Source organism: Doryrhamphus excisus, chromosome 9 (genome assembly GCF_030265055.1).
Source record: "Doryrhamphus excisus isolate RoL2022-K1 chromosome 9, RoL_Dexc_1.0, whole genome shotgun sequence".
NCBI classification, from domain to species: Eukaryota; Metazoa; Chordata; class Actinopteri; order Syngnathiformes; family Syngnathidae; genus Doryrhamphus; species Doryrhamphus excisus.
In genome coordinates, this window is record NC_080474.1 from 2,498,867 (window position 1) to 2,505,052 (window position 6,186).

Genomic DNA, 6,186 nt, shown 5'->3' on the forward strand with positions numbered 1-6,186 from the left:
ATAGTAGTACCTGATACTACTTGCTGTATACGTGTTACACTTACAAAAGCAGGTACAAAAAACGTATTTGACATACTTTTTTGGTTTTGTGAATAATAAATCAATTAATTAATGCAAAAATCCCTACATATATTGGACAATTTTGCTTGTGTCTCACACACAACCAGCCACACTAGCATGCTCTGCTAAACCAAGCTAACTCTGCTAGCTTCAAATAGGAGGAGTTTCCACATTTAATAGTACATTCTATTTTTATTGGCCAATTCCCTGATTCTATCCGCTATACACCAATAGAAATGACCTTAACAAACACATGCTAACATTAGCTTAACCTGTACATCATAAAACAAACAAACATTATCTTGCCCTGTGCAACATGGTAAAAGCAAGTACTAGATAGTACTAGAAATAGTACCCAAGGTTCCAAGAATGTAGATACCATAAGGGTAACATTTGACGCTACGCAACTAGAAATGACAAACACGCTAACGTTGGCGTACCCTGACATTAGTGGCCAATTCCCTGATTCCATCCGCTATACGCCAATAGAAATTACCTTACCAAACACATGCTAACATTAGCTTAACCTGTACATCATAAAACAAACAAACATTATCTTGCCCTGTGCAACATGGCAAAAGGAAGTACTAGATAGTACTAGAAATAGTACCCAAGGTTCCAAGAATGTAGATTACATAAGGGTAACATTTGACGCTACGCAACTAGAAATGACAAACACGCTAACGTTGGCGTACCCTGACATTAGTGTAACATTGTAAAACCAGGTACTAGATGGTACTAGAAATAGTACCTGGGATTCCAAACATGCGGAAAGGACCAAAACAAACAAGCTTACATGAACTACCCCTGTGCTACATGGCAAAACCCATGTACTAGATAGTACTAGAAATAGTACCTGAGTGTTCCAAATGTGTGGAGCTGATAACATATGGATATTTGAGGATACACAACAACACATTTCTTAATTTTAGTTTACCCAGTTACTCCATTCTACTAGCAAAACCTAGAGCTAGAGGTCCTAGAAATACTTATTGGTGTTCCAAAAATGCGGAGCAGATACCGTATTGAGTGACATTTGCGGCTTCATGGTTAAAATTGACCAAAACAAGCAAATATCCTGAAGTTATCTTATCTAGGAAATGGCAAAACCCTGCCCTAAATGGTACTGCAAATAGTACCTCATGTTAAATGACCAAAACTGACCCACATGCTAATGTTAGCTTACTCTGTTGCTGTGTTTTAGCCGTGGGTATTGCAATATTATATCCCTCAATCTCCACTTTGCTGCAGCAAGCCGTTTTGTCCGTGCCCGCAGTCTCTTCTTGGATAAAATCGCGCCGAGAAGTAAATAGAGGAGAGCCGCCTCCTCCGCCTCCTCCATTGTTTGTCTTGTTATGAGCGATGCGTTCAATTGACCTTGTTTTTTTGGAGTTTCCCACGATTGTACCGGCAGTAATAGGATTTATTATTATTCATTTAGATGTACTGATGGTTCCGCTTGACACTTGAACTAGTAAGCGAACATAGTACATTTCCAATCATAAACGTGTTATCATTTAAGGTATTTTATGCACAATAAATATTTTTTTTTGTCAAGACTGCACATGACAGTGGATATACGTGCACGCGCAGTGTCTCTCGTGGCGGAATGCAGCCTCTTGCACGTTGCCGGGGACAAAGACACGGTACACGTAAACGCAACACACCATTCATCCGCGTGTGGTGTTTTTTGTTGTTGCCGTTAACGAGTGCACACACAAATCCAAACACACATGAACACAGCGCCTAATAAATGCAATGCAAAAGACGAGCGGAGCCGGCGGAAACAAAAGCCAGGCTTACCTAAAAAGCGTGGGGGTGCACGCCACAAGAGGATGCTGCCGTGGTCCTGCGTGGCATTGCTGTCATTATGAGGCGTCCTGCATGCGGCCCAGCTCCGTTGTGCCTTCCGCGGTACCTGCGAGCAGAGCAACGGAGGGTCCGTGTTGTCTGTCTGTCACATAGTTGCTGCTGGACCCCCTCCACCCCCTTTTTTTGCGTCCACATCTGAGCGTGAGGGGCGGAGCCGCCGAGGAGCTGCATTTTTTTTTCTTCAAAAAAATTGGAGCGGATGTTCATGAGTAGGTTAGAATCACATCGGGAATATAATATATAATATATACATGACACTAATATTGTACAAATGTGCCTTTTTGTATTTTGGTCCAGTTTGCTGTAATGTGCTTGCCACACCAGTAGTTGGCACTGTGGTGCAATTTGTGCTTGTGCACTACCTGCTTTGAAAAGCCAATTTTTCATGCCAAAAGGGGTGTGGGAATCGAACCGATACCTGATAATTATGGAACACTATTATTGATACTGATACCAATACTTTTAAACTTGAAGTTTTTGTATATAATCGAATGTTGTTGAGATTTTGCCTTTCATTTTTCGATCTTGATTATAATTGGCGACTCCAAATTGTCCATAGGTATGAATGTGAGTGTGAATGGTTGTTTGTCTATATGTGCCCTGTGATTGGCTGGCCACCAGTCCAGGGTGTACCCCGCCTCTCGCCCCAAGAAGACAGCTGGGATAGGCTCCAGCACCCCCAGCAACCCTTGTGAGGAAAAAGTGGTAGAAAATGAATGAATGAATGAATAATAATAAGCAGCAAGTGACAAATTCTATTATCTTTACTGTTCAAACCGGTGATTATAATTGGCCACTCCAAATTGTCCATAGGTATGAATGTGAGTGTGAATGGTTGTTTGTCTATATGTGCCCTGTGATTGGCTGGCCACCAGTCCAGGGTGTACCCCGCCTCTCGCCCAAAGACAGCTGGGATAGGCTCCAGCACCCCTGCGACAACATTTTCTTGGTAGATTATAGTCTATTATTAGTCATAATATAAGTGGTATGTAGCATAGTGCTTAACCAGGTAGTGTTTTCCTCCCATTCCGTGTGGAAGTGGTACATTTTTTTGCTCCTTGAGTTGAGGATTAATACGTTTTGAGGCAAACTGGTTAGCTTGTTAGCTCGCTAGCTCACATGTGTCTTGAGGTTTTGTAGCATAAGAATCTCAATGTGGTATAAAAAATGAATAGAAGTGTAAAAGTGATGATAGGGGTGTTATTTAATGTCGACAAGGCTCTAATAATGATTTAAAAAACATATTTGGTCAAAAACACACATGCTAACATTAGCTTACCCTCTTGATACGGTATATTCTACTCCACAGTCTCCACTTTGCTGCAGGATTCTAATTAGCCTCATTCTCCTCTTGGATGAAATGTCCCCCCCCCCCCACCATTGTTGTTGTGTTTTTGCAGTTTGGACCTGGTTTAAATTTATTTGCTTTTTAGTATCTTTCAAAATGATACCGCTTTTACCCATTTTCATCTAAACTTGTGTTGTGTGAGGAACCCCTGAAGTAGAGTATTTGAATTGAATAAAGCATGGAGGGGGGGTAAGGGGGGGCATGGTTCTTTTCTCGCTCCGTCAGGGTCTGGCCATGAATGTCTAGCAGTTGCCCCCAAATGTCCTGGTGGCCTCTTTTCTTCAGGCACCAACAGAACTTGGCAGCACGCAAGATGGAAGACATGATTGAACTCTGAATTGACTCTAGTTCAGTCCACCGCTAGGCCCCCCCCCCCCCACACCCTCCCATCCCTCGTTGTTTGTTTTCTCACGGCTCACTTGACGGCTGCTTTTGTGCACCCTTGAGACGGTAAAACTTTTGCTCCGTGTCTCATTCTTAAATGGTCCTTTAGCCGTATTGTTGTCTTTGTCTTCATGCACTTTTCTATGGCTTCTGTGTTGTTGTTGTTGTATATTCTATTTGCAATATTTGGATTGACAATCACATAAAAGGTTGGAATGGTAATGGTAATGGTAATGGTAATGGTTTAATTTCATTTGAACATGCATCAGATTACAAACTGAATGCATCCCATAATCAGTTCCCAGTTCCACATGTCCAAAAGGAGTAGGAAGAAGCAAAGCTTATTAAATCCTACCCCTCCATCTGGTACTTTTACAATCAGTAACTGTTACATTTGTTCACTTCCTGCTTTCCTAATATAATTAAAGTTTTTAATTTTTTTTAAATAATTTGTTTAATTTTAATTTTAATTTTAATTTTAATTTTAATTTTTATTTTTATTTTTATTTTTATTTTTATTTTTATTTTTATTTTTATTAATTTTAAGTCACGTACCGAAGTACAAGGTGAAATGTCACTTTCAGGGGGAGCTGAGCTTCCCTGGAGGTCTATGGAGCAGGGGGCGGGCCTTGATTTTGACTGACAGCTGATGAAGGAGTGAAAGTAGGATTTTTTCCCCCTGCTTTTCCCAATCTGACGCAGTCGAGCAGATTCAAGGGTAGACGTGACGTCTGATGATAATCGATTCAATTCTATTTGTTTGACTTTGTACATATTACAATATAATACATTGGAAGTAAAGGATATAATCCCGTAATTATTGGGTTTTGTTTGTTCTCTGTTTCATTCAATTACGTATATCACCATTGTGGGAGGAGTGAGTACCTTTAGGCCAGCAGCCAGGGACACAAATGACTGCTAGAACATTATTAAAAAGTCAATTCCGCATAATGGGAGACCTTTAAGTAGCGGATGCTTTGAGGAATCTGATACTTTTAAATGTAAATCCAGCATTCTTGGGGGACATCCACTACCTCACGACAGAATTCAGTCCATCTATTCATCCATTTTCTTCTGCTAAGTGTCCGGCTACCGGACGTATGCTCGGTGTGCCCCAGGGTACGGGCATGCCTGGAACACCTCACCAGGGAGGCGTCCAGGAGGCACGCGGATTACATGCCCGAGCCACCGCAACCGGTCCATCTCCGAGCTCATTCCTCGTATCTGTGATCTGGTTCGCTCGACCACGACCCAAAGCTCACGACCACAGGTGAGGGTGGGAACATAGATCAAGCGGTAAATTGAGAGTTTGCCTTCTGGCTCAGCTCTCTCTTCACCGTGACGGGGGCCCGCATTACTGCAGACGCTGCACCAATCCGCCTGTCAAACTCAACACTCCAGGCTTCCCTCTTCCCTTTTTCCGGGATACTTGAACTCCCCCACCAGGGGCAAGGCCTCAAGCCCAACTTCCAAGGGGACACACTCAGCAAAAATGGCGTTGTTTACTTCGCATCTCAGGCAGAATGAGTGTGCCACTGCCTCACACAAGAGAGAAAGGACAGGGAGAGAGGTTGTTCAAAAGAAAAGGTGGAAAAGATTAATATTAGTATGAACTTTTTTTTTCTCCAAAATTTACATTTTTTTCTTGTAATATTATGACTTTATTTACAAAATATTTTGACTTCATTCCCATAATATTATAACTGTATTCCCATAGTATTATAATTTTTTCCACAACCTACTGCTCCTAAAAGTAGACTAAAAGACTAAAAAATATTTTTCCTCATAATATTATGTTATTGTCGTAAAATTACAACTTTTTCTCTATAATTCTTACATTTTTTCTTGTAATATTATGACTTCATTCCCATAAAATTATAACTTTATTCCCATACTATTATACTTTTTTCCTTGTGTTCCTAAAAGGTAAACTGAAAGACTAAAAATTATTTTCCTCATAATATTATATTATTGTCATAAAATTACAACTTTTTCTTTTAAATTCTTAAATTTTTCTTGTACTATTATGACTTTTTTCCCAAAATATTTTGACTTCATTCTCATAATATTATAACTTTGTTCCCATAATATTATAATTTTTTCCTTGTGTTCCTAAAAGTCGACTGAAAGACTAAAAATTATTTTCCCTCATAATATTATGTTATTATATTAACTTTTTGTCTTAATATTTTCAGATTATATTGCAATTTTTTCCATTTTTTGTTGTTAAATGACATATTAACAATGTAGCGTGGGCCAATACACAAACAGTGTACTTTTTTTTTACATTTTCCAAATATTAAAATTTTTTTTCTTGTAATATTATGACTTCATTCTCATAATATTATAACTTTATTCCCATAGTATTATAATTTTTTACTAATATTATACTAATATTTTCAGATTATATTGCAATTTTTTAAAATTTTTTGTTGTTAAATGATATATTTACAATGTACCGTGGGCCAATACACAAACAGTCACAGGCTACAAATGGGTACAGGGCCACACTTTGGACACCG

General features: G+C 39.4%; 1 protein-coding gene across 1 annotated transcript in view; it reads right to left on the reverse strand.

Annotated features, from left to right (window-relative positions):
* st6gal2a (ST6 beta-galactosamide alpha-2,6-sialyltranferase 2a) overlaps positions 1–2,043 on the reverse strand; it is a 38,046-nt gene extending 36,003 nt beyond the window's left edge. Inside the window, exon 1 of the mRNA XM_058081930.1 lies at positions 1,864–2,043. The gene's annotated coding sequence lies outside the window, so the exon portion shown is untranslated. The remainder of the gene's footprint in view (positions 1–1,863) is intronic.
* Between the last annotated feature and the right edge of the window lie 4,143 nt (positions 2,044–6,186).